This window comes from Pseudoliparis swirei, chromosome 10, assembly GCF_029220125.1.
Source record: "Pseudoliparis swirei isolate HS2019 ecotype Mariana Trench chromosome 10, NWPU_hadal_v1, whole genome shotgun sequence".
Taxonomy (NCBI): domain Eukaryota; kingdom Metazoa; phylum Chordata; class Actinopteri; order Perciformes; family Liparidae; genus Pseudoliparis; species Pseudoliparis swirei.
This window is the reverse complement of record NC_079397.1, coordinates 4,975,348-4,991,236: the sequence shown is the minus strand read 5'-3', so window position 1 is coordinate 4,991,236 and position 15,889 is coordinate 4,975,348.

The window sequence follows — 15,889 nt, the reverse complement described above, 5'->3', positions numbered from 1 at the left end:
CGTCCGATATCTCACGGTTCAGTTGGACGTCATGCATCGACACTGCGTTCTGTGTACGGCTATTTAGGGGTGACTGTTGCTACACAACTCCTCTCTCTGCTACACAACTCCTCTTTGTTGCTCTTTTGGATGCACACTAGGAAGTGGACTCCATGTGATCTCGCGTGTGAGATAGTGTGTGTGTGTGTGTGTGTGTGTGTGTGCGCGCGCCCTCCAGCTGGATGCCTGTGCTGCTGCTCACCTGATATATTTTGCTGGCGACGTTCATAATTCACACACAGTCTCCCGTAGTGATGTCATTGATTCCGAGCTCCATGGCAACAGTGAGCGAGGATGGAGTGGTTATAAATAGCTCCTGATGTTTCGGAGGACGCCGGCGCGGCGCTTCGCCCCGGGACACCGGGTCCTCGCCCTGCGGACACCGGGTCCTCGCCACGCGGACGCTTCAGACGCCGGACGTCCGTTGGAGCCATTTTGTCATAAACCTGGTTGTTGTTTCAGGCCTGGAGGGATGAGACGGGAGGCCCGCCGGACTCAGAGAATCAGACGCGTCTGTGACTTCTCGACGGTCATGTGACGTCGTTTTAATCCCCTCCTGGCCGTGTTGACGGCGTGTCTTACTGTCTGTCAGTAGGGGGGGGGGGGGTTAGGGGGGCCAGGAGCGCTCACATGTCACAAGAGAAGAGTATGACATGATTTTTTTCTTTTCTTTCTCTGACCTTTTAAACTTTTTTTTAAGACACACCGAGAGCGCAGAGGGGGGGGGGGACTCGGAGGGAGTGCTGGGGGGGGGGGCAGGTAATACATAGAAAGAGCAGGGGGGGAGGCTTCTTTCTATCCTTTCCTTTCCTACCCTCTTTTCCTCATTTCCTACCTCCCTTGCCTCCTGTCCTTCCATCCTTCCTCTCTGTGTATCAGTGGACACAGAGACACGCCCACATGGATCTAGTTTTATGCCTCCATCTAGATTTATGACATTTTGTTTTGCCAATCAGAAGACGCCATTTAGATGGACGCCGCGCTTCAGGCGCCGCGGGGAGAGCGTGAGTTCAGCCGTGAGCGGCTCGCCGCTCACCGGAGGCGGAGCGTCCGTACGATCCAGAAACATCTCTCAACGGGTCCTCGGCGGCGTTCCTCCGTCAGGGGAAATCAACCCGACGGACATCAATCTGCCCGCATGGATCCGCCGTCGACCTGAGGATGACATCACGGCGTGAGGCGGGCCGATCCTCGGCTCCGAGGGGCCTCGTTAAGATGTCACCGGAGAGGAGAGGTCAATGGACCTGGACTACATGACGTCATTCACTCATTCATACACTGGTGGGAGGAGCTACAGTGACGAACATTCACACACACAGCTATGCAAGCTAAGGATACGCCGAGTCTCTCTCTCTCTCCCTCTCTCTCTCTCTCTCTGTGGCCCAGTTGGAGGCTTCTTTGGGCAGTTTGGGATTAAACTCTGTATTTCCACCTTAACATTCCCGCATATATCCCAGAGCAACGGTCCAGCGGGGTGCAGTCACATGACCTCTTCCAACTGGAACTGTGCACACGACGGGAATGTTATTTTCAAATGCAGTCGCCCTTTAGTTCGCCCGCACACACACACACACACACTCACTGTCTCTTGTTTTTAAGTTCATTTCACTCTGCTTGATTTATTCTTTTCGTTATATTCAAGTCATAAATTGAAATACGGCTTAAAAAGACTAATAGATTCCTGGGATGCTCAGTATTGAAGCATTGTTGTGTATTCCCGTGTGAGTCTACTGCCCCCCCCTCTCTCTATCTCAATCCCTCCATCCTCCACTTACTCAGCCTGTCCATGGGCAGCGGGCCTTCTGCTGCTCTCGCTGTGAATGAATCACCCTTTTATTCATAATTTGTTTTGTTTGTCGGGCGCGTGCACGGGCAGCGTCTCCTCTGGACATCACGTGACCTTCGACCACCCGGGTTTGAGGGAAGAGGAGCGCGTTGAGCCTTCGTCTTCTCGTTCTCCACCTTCTTGGTGCATGTGAGGGGTTGCAGGGCCTCAGTGCTCATCGTTGGATCCCGTCGATGGCCTTTGGGAGAGGCACTTCCAGAGGAATCCGATGCCCAATCACAAAGGGGAACACATCTTTCTGAGGCTAAGCACATAATCAATAGCAGCCGTAATTATCTCTCTCTCTCGAAATACATTTTTTTTCCCACTTGTTTTTATGCCAGAAATAGTAGCTCTTCATTATTTGTCATCACACACTCGCACGCGCCCGCCCGCCCGCACGCACGCGCGCCTCATCTCTGTATCCGGAAATTGCTGTCAGGCATGTCGAGCAGAAGCAGAGTGTGATATAGAGGGGAAAGGGGGGGGGAGGAAGAGGAGCCCACTCACAACAGTAAACAGTGTCGGTGTGAATCCACTTAATGGCTTTCTGTGGCACGTGCACATTAGCAGTGTGCCGCACTGCAACATCATTATCCAATTTAACTCCAACTCTGACTGTTCTCCGTCTCACTTTGTCTCACCAGAGCAACAGACTCTACTTATTCTCAATGCTTTTAAAACTCACTGTGGTCCAATTGTTCCTTTTTCTTTCCCTTTTAAATTCACTTTTTTATTTGTTATTATCCTGCCTCGCTCCGACGCCCCTTTCCCCCACTTGATTTAATAAGAATACAATATTAGATTGGACATCTTTGAAGAGGACCGCTTGGGAAGAGCGCCCTCTAGTGGTGACTCTGCAGCGCTGCACCCGGCTGCAGCGTGCAGCTGCCGCTGCGCTCCCCAATTAGACCGGATGTCCTGCGCTGTAATAATCATCATCACTGTGGCCAGTAGGGTGTGTTTTGGGTGTTTTTTTATATATGTTATTTGGATTCAGCTGCTGTCACTTTCCCCACATGTTATTGACTCCGCCGCTGGAAGCTGCAGATGACGTCACAACATCTTGATGTTGACACAGCTCTGATTAATGTTCCTGGCATGAGTCAGCCCCACCCACACAACTCCATCATAATCTCATAAGCAGTGCGCAGGAGATGATGTGTGGAACATGTGGAGGGGGGTTCTCTATGTGTGTGTGTGTGTGTGCGTGTGTGTGTGTGCGTGCAAGAAACAAATTTGTATTTGCGTCACAATATTAGACGGTATTAAAATATAAATATTTAACCATAGCTCCCAGATGTAGATAACGCTACTATACATATGTCCATTTAGACTGTTTGTAATAGAAATCATAATACATGTTACTTTGCTGCCGTATGAATGTAGTAAATACACATAAAAGAATAAAAAATAAGTACATCATAGTTTCAATGAGCCTTGAAAAATACGTTCTTCCTAATATGTTGACGCCATGAACAAAAATACATGATTTTGTCAAATAACCTCTGAAATTAAGAAAAGTGGAATTTGGAAATTAAGACGCAAATGACATTATTTGAATTAAATATGCACACTGGAATAATTTTCTTCTCCCAAATATATATATTTGGACATATATTTTAAATATTATCCATGAATAGTTTGACACGTGTTCTGTGTTAATTGAATCACCCAGAAGTCCGAGCTGTAAAAAGATGGAGTCTCCGCAGCTCGCATATGTTTTATATGCAGGGTTGGGTATGGATCATATTTAAAATTCAAACAGCGAGCTGATGAACGCCGGTGTGAGGGCCATGTGTCTGAATGCATAACAGTTATTTGAAGAGTGTGTGACTCATGCCGGTTTAAATAACCCGAGTTGGTGGTGTGTGTCCTGTGACTGCTGAGGCTGCAACAACTCATTAAAACCCGTCGCTGTCCTCTCACCTCGTCTTCAGTTTCTTCTGTTGCACTTGAAGAGGAGCCGAGTTGCTCGCGGAGCGTGTTTACTCATCCTAAAACGCTCTTGAGCGAGCGCGAATTGACCCACAAACCTCACAAACCTCCTCCGCGCGCTAACAACAACAAAAGAAAGAAATGATGACAGCTTCTTCTAGAAGCCGTCAGAGGGAAAGCTTTCCTCCTCGCGGTCGCCACAACTCACAACTGCCAATTAACCTGCCGTCGTGTTGCTCGGTCTCGTGTAGGACGTAGAAAACTCAATTAGGGAGGATGATTCAACTCGATGCGGCACAGAGCAAATCCTTTCCTGGTGTGTGTGTGTGTGTGTGTGTGTGTGTGTGTGTGTGTGTGTGTGTGTGTGTGTGTGTGTGTGTGTGTGTGTGTGTGGCTATACATCTGCCACTGTTGTTGTTGTACAAGCTTCATTTCACAATAAATCAGCTGATGTACAGACAACAGTTTGTACTATTACACACTCGTATCGCCTTGACCGTGTTAATTATGCCACGGAAATCCATTTCAACAGGCATGTTATAAAATTCACTGAAATTCAAAAAAACAACGTGCATGTGCACAGGCCGGGAGTTCCGGTGTGATCCCTTTTCCATCGCGTTAGCTCGGGGCCTTGAACCGGTTTGCGCCGGTTATCGGGGTGAACCATCGAGGACGCGCCACGTGTGTTGCATAATGCGCCAGAACCAAAAAAAAGTAGCAGGATGGAGGATCGTTGATGATCTGCAAGGTTTTTTTTCTTCTTTTTTTTAAAGTGACTGTGCCCTAAAATTGTTCCTCCCACCTGTAGTGCTGTTTATCATTATTATTATTTATTTTGTTGGGGTGTGAGTTGGAGTTATCTGCCTACTTATGAATGTCATATTGCACCGTATGGCACGGGCTTAACAGCAATGTTTCCAGAGATCACCATTTGTTAATTAAAGATAATCCTCTCATTCCCACCTGTACGTAACACCCTCTTCATGAAGGTCATTACTGAGGACTACTTCAGGATGGGAAGCTTATTCCACATTCTCTTTACTTACTGGATCTTCTCTCCTGTCACCTTAAAATGGTAACTATCTTTTATTTATTTTTTAAATTAAACGGGCCTCTAAGTTGTGTTTAGCTTTTCTCCCTGAGGTTTAGTTTAGTTTTTCCAGGGAAGGGAGGCAGAGAAAAATGAACAGATGTCCCCTTGAAACACAACATTGTTTTTATGTGATGTTCACTTCCTGTTTGCCAGAGTGCCCCCCCCCCCCCTCCCTTTTTGGATTGAAGCCTAATGGAGGATTCCCCGCGTCTAAAATAAAGTAGAAAGTCTTCGGGAATCAATATGTCCTCCGCTTGGATGACTGCATGCCGCGAGTCTCCCAACGTGTCGCCCCGAGAAGGGAAATGGATTTGAGAGAGCGGCTGATGGAGGAGAGTGAAAGTGTAATAGAGCCCCTCCCCCTCCCAACTTCCTGCTGGTCGTAGGGGGGGGGGGGGGGGGGGTCTGCATATCTCTCCCATTCTTGAGGCTCGTCCTTGGAACCTCGTTGCAAGTCACGTCACGTGGCTGCCCACAGGCGAGGGGCCCGTGGGGCTCTGGCGCGTGGCCCGTGTCATTAGTTGTGTTTCAGTGTGTGTGTGTGTGTGTGTGTGTGTGTACTCTACTCCTGCTTATTAATGTTGTGGACGTGCCTGTGTGTGTGTGTGTGTGCGTGTGTCACAGACGCATCACCACGGCCTCTTCCACCAGCAGATGGCAGCATGGCTACTTCACTCCACCGGAGACGTTTTCCTGCTGCATCATGGGAAACACGCCAGAAACTTCATCCTGTTGATCCTTCGACTCATTTATTTTATTTATTTACTCTTTATTCTATTTCCGAGCTTTGAGCTAGAAAGGAGACGAATTTGTCTGATAGATGGACGTCATTGTCCTGACATGTTGTTGTTGTCTTAGAAACCCCAAACAGGTCGATCAATTTTATCAATCAATTGAATAAAAATCATATATTCAGGATAAACATCTTGTTTAATATTGTGATATTGATTCAAGCCAATTAATCAATTAACTCAACTAACTTAGCAGCATACATCTTAAAGATAAGATTTATATTTGGTTTCCTCTTCTCCGATCTGTAGAGGTCACGTCTTCAGGTTAACATCGTGTGTGTGTGTGTGTGTGTGTGTGTGTGTGTGTGTGTGTGTGTATTTGGCTGCCGGTCGGCTCGTCGACAATGTTTTTCATGCTTCAGCGGAGCGTGAGCAGGACACGCATCCTCCTCATTGGAGGAACTCGCTCACACGTTCACCCTCTAACACACACACACACACACACACACACACACAGGAAGTCATTTAAGTGTCATAAACGCGTCATTGCACTCGTTTGCAGCTCCTCACACACTTTGTTGTTCGGGCCTTTGCTGGATTGTTCAACCGTCCTCAGGCTGACGTGACTCAAGGTGGACGGCACCGATGTAGACCCTGACGCGTCTCTCACTAACTAACAGGGCGGTTATCAGTTCGAATCCCAAGAGAGAAGAATTAGGGATAAATAATATATATATATATGTTTGTATTTTGGGGTGAATTCAGTCACCACGGTGGTTCGGAATCGGAACACATTTGAGCTGCAAATTAATTACAGTTTAACCGTGAAATAAGGTTTTTACTGCCGATCTTTATTGCCGGATTTTCAATAAAAGTTAAATCTCTGCATTGTTTTTATTTACCTATCGGATCCCTGATGATGTCACATTGTGGACAACCAATCAGTGTAGAAATCGGCAGGAGAGCTGCTAACAGCTAACGGTGCGTTCATGCTCTAGTCTACTTGTTCTATTCTTTTAAAAGACACACACACACTGCCTCTGTCCTAAAGGTGTGATTCTGCAGGTTTGGCCTAACGATAGTCAGTTGCAATTTGCAGCGATCACTCGGCGTCGGCCATGCGAGAACGAGCCAAATTGCATTCCTTCAACACTACAAATTCAATTACAGAGATTACATTGTTTTAAAACCTGTGAAATGGGTCAGATGTGCTCCGCTCGTGTCTATTTTCAGGAACGTCTCGGTGGAGTCGTCCCTCGGCCGAGCCGGTCGGCAGCAGAATGAGTTTTCCAGTTGAGTGTGTGAAATGTGTCACGTTAACATGAAACCAGCGCTGCTTATTGAATGTGTTCCTTTTAAAAAGCCTTTGAAAAATCTGCATCCGACAGCGCCACAAGTATAATAATATAATGTTTTCTGTTATTAGATTGAATACATGTGTGGGTGTCGCTCATCAATCGGCCAAAGAAAATAGACAAATCAACAGAAATCCAATATTGCGCATCACTTATTGAAATTATCTTCACATCTGATGCATATTATGTATATGGAAATGAACTAACTACATGTTTTAGTACATTTCAAGCTGTATTAATTCATTCATTCCCACTTGGGGGCAGCAGAACCAGCTGTAAACACAACAAAAACTATATAAAATAGATTAAAAGACACTGCAAACAAATAATAATGTACTTTTTTTTGTCTCAATATGTTGCCGCAGCTTCCGGGCGACCCTGAATATGATAAATATAATGTTGACTTTACTAATATACCATTATAAACTCGTCATTTATTCCAACCCTGGATTACGTTTTTTCTACAAACAGAAATAGATTTATAAAACATAATAATAGTTCTCTGCAGGTAACACCTTGTTGTGTTTGTGGGAACGTTGTTAATCACACCTGTTGATCTTTGCGCTCTGATGAGAAATGAGTGTGCATCACCTCTAACTACTAACTATTATTAGGGCTCCTGTTTCTGTTCTCATGCAAATTAATCCATTTTCAGCAAGTCATTTTACGTCCTTTTAATATTTAGTCTTCCTGCATCGATCGGGTCAAAGTCTCTCCTCATGCAGCTCGCTGAAAGGAATTTCTCATAATCAACGTCAGAATATTGGAAGCGGCGCATTGTTCCACCAGGGGAAAGAAGTAATTATCTTAAAGTGTAAAAAGGAAATTATTTTCCTCTTGGAAACCAGAAAAACAATCTCACTTTTAATAACAACTCCAGTCAATATTAAAAAACATTCTGGGCCAAATAATTGTCAATGTGTAAATTCAAACTTTTAAATCTAACTTGACTTTTTCGTTTATTCATGACAGAAACCTAATTTGTTTTAATGGCTCTTGTTTTTGCACGTGCTCGAGTGGCATTTTCTCTAGAATTAGTTTCGCATGATTACATCTCTTTCAAACCCTCTTGTGCATCTTTTCAAAAAAGCATAAATGTCAGAACCTCTGAATGATTTATTAACAATATGAGGAGATATTGCTATTTTAGCTGATGGTCAAGCTGCTGCAGAAAGAAGCGACTTTTCAACGGTGTCCCCAGAGCATCAACACACACACACACACACACACCCCTGTGCTGACTGGTGTGTGACTGTTATGAACGCTCACACCAGACGGTAAAAGCATCAATAGGTAATTAATTAGCGAGCTCATCGTGTTATCGGCCCACACAGAGACCCGAGGCCATCAAGTCAAGGGGAAAGAAATCTGTCATCCTCACCCCTCCCCTGTGGTTCAGGAAGATGCATAATTATCTTCTGCACACACAGGACTGTGTGTGTGTGTGAGAAGTTCTCTTGAGTTGGCTACATCTCTAATTCACCTTGTCTATACTTTCACCCTGTGTTCCCTCTTGAGGAAAATAAAAAAAAATAGCTGAACCGTGTCTCGCAAACAAAACCTCGTTGGGGCGTTTGAAACGCGGGAAAAATTGACAGGAAGTCAATCTGGATGCAGTTTGACATTTTTCCTCTTTCATCCCCGTGACACGGAAAGAATAGACGGAGAAAGAACGCCAAAAAGGGGAGCTGAAAAGAAGCAGCCGTCTCCCCGTCCATTGCAACGAGCGCGCACACGGGATCACAGACGTGCACTTTACGCACTCATTCACATGCACTTTCACATTATTTCCACGACTCATCTTTTATGCATGGCCCCGTTGCCGCGGTTGCGATCGCTCTCGGCGTTACATAAGAGCGGGATGGCACTCGAGCGAAGATTGGAAAGATGCTGCCCGTTGTGTCGGCGCCCGAAAGAGGATTCAAAGTGGAACGCCGGACGCTTTTCGGGGAGCACAATTTGCAGCCGTGAGCTCGGTGATTCGGTTTTGCTGGACCTTTTTTTCGCAGGCATCCATCAACGGAGGAGAAAAGGTTAGAAAAGATGGCCAACGTGTACAAATTAAATAACAGGGATAATCTCACGTCAACACAGTGCGTGAACACTGGCTAAAGGAATAGCGAGCTTTGTGCAGCCGCTTCCAATTTTCATGCTAAGCTAATCATCTCCAGGTTTCCCGCTCTTTTCTCTTTTTGTCTTGGTAAGCCTCGCCCTGCCGAGCGAGTTGAAGCAAAACTATTGGTTACGGTTAGGCATTAACAAATCAAGTCACCGGCACCTTCTCAACCGGCCAATCATAGGCTTCTCGACTTCAATGCAGGGCGGGTCTTGCCAAGAGAAGCGGCGGGATTCATCATCGCGTCCTACTTGGCAGGAAAACAGAACATTTCTCAAACGTGATTACCATTTTGTACTCTATTTTATGATAATATTGTAATTGCTGAGATCTGGGAACGCTCAGGAAAGTTGCCAACAGGAAGTGGAAAGCAAGCAAAGCATTTGTCCTTTTGAAAAACCTCCAAAAAGTTGAACACCAGTTTCTATCTCGGGCAAAGCGGGAATCTCCAAATTACCTTGCGGTATCTCGCCGCCTCAAACAAGCCGTCTTATCTTAATGTCGCTCACACTGATGAGCACGTGGCATATGAAGTAGTAATGTAAAGGCGACGGAAAATAAGCGTGGTGGGAGGGAGAGACGGGGGGGGGGGGGGGGGTGGGAGGTACATAGGGCGACCAGACGTCCTCTTTCCCCCGGACACGTCCTCTTTTTGAGACCTAAAAAATGCGTCCGGCAGGGATTCCAAAAACGTCCGGGATTTTGCTTCGTCGGATATTTGTGTTTCTCTGGGTCTTTCACAAACTAGTTATTACCCCTTACAAGTTTTGGAAATGGTATCTCCCTTACGTTCCACCTTCTTGCGCGAGCTCTGACTGTAGAGAGAACAGTCATTGGTCGACCGATCTCAGGGTTGCCAGATACACGATAATTATCCTCCAAATACGACCATTTTGAGCCTTTGGTACGATACTTCACCATCTCCAATCTGGCAACACTGAGCACCTAGCCGCCTCCACTAGTTCATTGTTGTTTGTGCGGCATGCTATACACTACTACCCCCCCCCCCCCCGAGACGAAGTGTCCTCTTTTTCACAAGTTCAAATCTGGTCACCCTAGGCCCTTTTTGTTATATTACAAAAATACTGCGAGGAGGCTGTAGTGAGAAGCAGGTGAAAGGACAAACAAAGCCCTTCAACATTTCCTTGATAATGAATTGATGCTCAGTCCCACTTTTCTGAGCCTTCGCAGCCGGAGTGACACCCACTCAGGACGCCGTTAGCCGCGGAAAGGCCTTGTTCCCGACGCTTGACTGGAGAGTGCATTTCGCCGCTTCCAGAGCCGACGACAGTGACAGGCGAGACAAATGACGTGCCTGATGGAAAAGGGCAAAACAACTGTGCCTGCAGTCAGCGGAGGAGGGACGTCCTCACGGCGCCTTTGTGCTGTCCTCTTGAGGCAACGTGACCCGCTGCAGTTCACCGCTTAACTTTGTCGAGTTGCGTTGTTTAATATAAAAGTTGAAAACTCTCGGCACGCCTGAGCTCCCTGATTGCTACAATCTCGAGGCTGTGTGAGTAAACTCAGCTTTGGCTCATTATTCCTCAAAAACAAATCTATTTTCCATCAAATATGTCAAGGCGAACGCATCTTTAATGTCTGTCTCGACAAAACTGAATGAAACGCCCGAACGGAACGGCTACCGATATTTGGAAAGGAAATGCAGCGTGTGGCAGCCGCAGAGCTCGTGAAGTTTGAGTTTCAGATGACTGAGTGTGTCCCAAAGTAGTGAGATTTAAAAAATAAATGCATCATAATGTAAAAATATTCTATATTTTTGTTTTCAACAAATCCCCGGAAATAGTTTTTTTTTAATTCATTTTTTTTTAATACATACTATGACCTTTATTTTGACATACTATACTACGAACTTTATTTTGACATACTATACTATGACCTTTATTTTGACAAACTATACTACAAACTTTATTTTGACATACTATACTACAAACTTTATTTTGACATACTCCTGAAATACCTGAATATGTTTGTTAGTCCATCTTAATACATTTTACTTTGCCAGATATGTTTGTATTCAAGACCAAAATGGGTAAAATAATTTCCTTACTGACGTTAATTATTACCAGCAGTGGATTAAATATAATTGGTGCTCTCGTGAATATTTACAGGATGGTTTGAATGTGCACGATTGATTAATTCAAAATAAAATACAGTGCCCGTGCTCATCATGGTGATAGGATCATAAGATCATGTTTCCCAGTGCACAGAGGAAGCAGGAGTGAGATATACAGGACTGTCTCAGAAAATTAGAATATTGTGATAAAGTTCTTTATTTTCTGTAATGCAATTAAAAAAACAAAAATGTCATGCATTCTGGATTCATTACAAATCAACTGAAATATTGCAAGCCTTTTATTCTTTTAATATTTAATATTTTTTAATTGCATTACAGAAAATAAAGAACTTTATCACAATATTCTAATTTTCTGAGACAGTCCTGTATATCAGTTGTTATGCTCCACGGACAATACCACGAGATACCTTTAATCAAGCTCTGGGCCCAAAGCGAGTAAAGTCATACATCATGAAAAGTTCTTTGGTATAACATTTGAAATTGTCATGCAAGTATGTAATTCTGACATGAAAAGAGAGCGAGGCTCTGGTGGGCTCCAGCTCTTAAAAACACAATTTATTGAAAGGCTGAAAACTTCCAAGACCAAAAAAAAGTAGAGCTCGCTCCGTGCAGCGGTAATGTCTGTTTGTAATAATTACGCATTACGAAGGGGCATTTTTTCATCTCAAGAGCAACTTCACAGTACATCATAATAAGCTTTTTGATCTTCGCCTAATATTCCCACTTAACCCCCCTACCTACAGTCAGAGGGAGAAACGCAAAGAGGCATTTCCTGCACTTCCAAACCATCTCTCTCTGTGTTAATACTTAATTCCAGCTTCTTATTACTGCGCCCGGCCAGAACTTCAGAGCCCATCTAGAAAGGAGGCTTTGAGAGCTTGTTTTGGCTGCGGTCCTAGTTATGAATTTCTCATTGATATTCTTGCTTTACAATCTGAAGTAAAAAAGTAAAAGCTCACAGAAAGTCTGACTGTCCCTGAACGCCCCCAACAAACAGCTCACCTATATTACCCAGAGTCCCAATTCCTTCATTTATTCCGACCCATCTTTTCTAAGTCACCAGTTTGGCCATCCGAGGAGTCCCTCAGGGCGCGATTGTGGGTCCCCACCAGTTTCCTGTCTGTGCCCCGCGCTCTCTACCCGATTTGTGTTTGTCGAGCTCTTAATGTTGTCACGGTCTGTTTTTAATCACCAGCCGTGTTTGTGCAGACCCATTTTAATTATTCATCATGTTTGCTCAACAGTCAGCTGACACTGTTGATGCAAATTAAACTCTGGAAAAAAAAACACAATAAACAACAACCGGTAGCCGTCATCCGTCTGAGGTTCTGGCGCGGCCCGCGGAGGAGGTGCACACCGTGTGTTGTAATATCTACCAGAATTTCATCTGTCAGAGACGGGACAGGCACTCGCAGAAAATAAAAGTCAATAAAGCAGGTTTATTAGAAGCGAGAGTTCGCCCTGTGGGGAAAAGAAGGACGGGAGAGGCGGACCAAAAGAAAGATAACGAGAATATGTAGGAGATTGCGGGGAGCAGCTGGAACAAAGTATAAATACACGCTGAGAATAAAAACAGTATACGTGAGTCAATACACTGACGGATGAGAAAGGAACATGTGTCCCTTGTCACTCATGCCTTTTTTTCCATCTCCTGTCAGCATTATAACTGCAAGTAGGTTACTTAAAAAAAATATACGTCTGGAATGACAGAAGTGCATGTTTTATCTTCTCCTCCCTAATTGACAAAAGAACATATTCCTACATGTTATATGGATATGATTCAAAGCCTTATGTCTCCCTGATGGTTTTCAATCTCAATAATGTTTCATATTCTTCATCTAAATTGCCGTTCTTTGATAAAAGATGCAACCCTGCACGCAAGACCAAGACCTTTTCATAATGATATATTGAGCCAACTAATAACAATGTCCGCCCGGGTGGGTGAAGTATTAATGCTCATTATCCATCCAAAAGCCCTCTCATCTGTTTCCTGCATTGAGTGCCATGGGGGAGAACGCGCAGCCTCGACCAAATTACTTTTCTGTACTCTGTGTAGCTACACAATTAACTCTGTGGGTTCAATTATGCACGATATAATAATACAATTGCAGATTATTTTTAGATTGTGTTTTTTTTTGTGAGTGGGCATTTAACTGTTCACACTTAAAAAGAAACCCACTGCATAACAAACCATAATTTGTCTCTAGTATTATTATACTTATTTTATTCTAACAGGGGCATTTGAAAAGCATGTAAATTGTGTGACGGTACAGAAAATACACCTCACCCTATAATTACCTTCATTGGAGTAATGACACGATAAGAACGATTAAGCAGCATGGGGCCACTTTTTGAAAATGATTTCTTGTACACAACTCATGTGACATATGTTCATGTTTTTGCTGATAATACCACCTCTTCAATTTAAGAGGTGTTCTTATTTATTTATTTTTTAACCAGAAACCAAAAAAAATTAAAAGCTCACGGCTTTTTTGTTGTTGTTGTGTCAGACACTATTAATTTTTTGGGGGGGATTTTCTGCTGCTAAACAAATTCACACGTTCAACTGAATGAAGTCTCGCTCGTTAGGCTCAGCGTTCAGTGTGATAACGAGACCCCCGCGTGTTCATCGCATTGGCAACACTGCTGCTGGTGTCACTGGGCGATGGCCGTGTGTGTGTGTGTGTGTGTGTGTGTGTGTGTCACCATTTGGCTTTTGCAGCCTACCATGCTGACAGGCGTCAGTTTCGGTTTGACCGTCAAGATGGAGGCATGTCATGTCTCTTTGAGGTTCTTCGGGAAGGGGGGGGGGGTGTCGTTTCTCCACAAGTGTCTGACTGAATTAGCGACGGAGCTCTGAGGGCCCATCGAAACCGATCCGTCAGCATCGTATAAGACAGGGATTTGTATTCATTTAAAAAAAGAAGAAGAAAGTATTATGTTAATTGACTACAAATAAGCAGGAGGAGAGAGAGAAACAACGAGGCTGTTATATCTCTGTGAAACAGCTATAAACAAACATAAAAGACAATCCCAGGATCAATCATACTAAAATGGCGCTGTGCCAACGGCTGCTTGTTTCAGTAGTGGCGTTTTGCTTTTATTTTATTGTCTTTTTTTGCACTTTTCCTCTCTTTTTCTTTTTCTTTTCTTTCACGTTTGTCTTAGTTACGGTCGGACACTGGACCATAACTACTTTTTTCGATACTTCTACTGTGGCTTTTGTTCACTTTGTCGTGAGTATCGGAGAGCCACAGCAAAACAATGACGGGGACCGTCGTCTACTCGCGTGCTCAGCTGATCGCGCTGTGCAGGCCGAAGCTTCTGCCTGGAGAAAGACCTGTGATCCCTCTGGAGCTGCGGAGAAGGGCTCGCGGCTGCAGATCGGGTGTCAAGCGGAGGGCTAAAACGAGGAGATACAAACCCTCGGTACCGTCGATCATAACGGGGAACGTGAGGTCTTTGGCGAATAAGACGGATGAGCTCGGCGCGCTGGTAATGACTGAGAGGATCTTCCGTGAGAGCAGTCTCTTGTGCTTCACTGAGACGTGGCTACACGCGGACTATCCGGATCACAGCGTCTTTGCCCGGCTTCAGGACTGTTCGGGCTGACAGAGACGCTACACAGAGCGGTAAGATGAGGGGGGGCGGGATCGCTGTTTATGTGAATGAACGGTGGTGCCATCCGGACCATGTGTGCGTGAAGGGCGCTTCTGTAGCCGAACATTGAACTGTTGGCCGTGGGGATGCGCCCGTACTATTTGCCGAGAGAGTTCACGTCCGCCATTGTGGTTGTCGGTACGTGCCGCCATCAGCTGACGCTGAGGAAGCTGTGGACACCATCCACTCCACTGTGTCTGCTCTGCTGAATCATCAGCCTGGAGCATTCATGGCTATCACTGGTGACTTTAACCACACCACATTGGAAAAAGCTCTGCCAACCTTCCATCAATACATAGACTGCCCAACAAGGAACAATAAAACTCTGGACTTGCTGTATGCTAATACTAAGGACGCATACAGCGCCACTGCCCTTCCCCCCCTCGGCAGGTCTGATCATGACCTGGTCCGGCTGACACCAGGTATGTTCCTCTGGTGAAGAGGCTGCCGGTGACCACCAGGACTGTGAGGAGGTGGTCTCTGGAGGCTAACGACGCTCTACAGGACTGCTTCGAGTCAACGGACTGGGATGTGCTGTGTGGACCGCATGGGGAGGACATCAACAGTATGACCGACTGCATCACGGAATACATCAAGTTCTGTGAACACACCACCATCCCATCACGGACTGTGCGCTGCTTCCCCAACAACAAGCCCTGGATCACCAGGGACCTGAAGGCGCTTCTTAACATGAAGAAAGCTGCTTTCAGGTCTGGAGACAGGGATGAGCTGAGGAGAGCCCAGCGCAACCTAAAGGTGAAGCTCAGGGAGGGCAAGGACTCCTACAGGAGGAAGCTGGAGGCCAAACTCCAGCTGAACAACACAAGGGAGGTGTGGTCTGGGATGAAGCAGATAACTGGCTTCAAGGTGGGAGGGAGACAGCCAGGGGGCTCCCTGGAGAGGGCCAACGAGCTGAACTGTTTCTTCAATAGGTTCAGTTCACAGCCCTCTCCTGTCTCCTCCACACATCACACCTCCCAAACACCTCCCCCTCTGTCCCCCCTGCTGAGCTGCACATCCACCGAGCCCTCAATAAC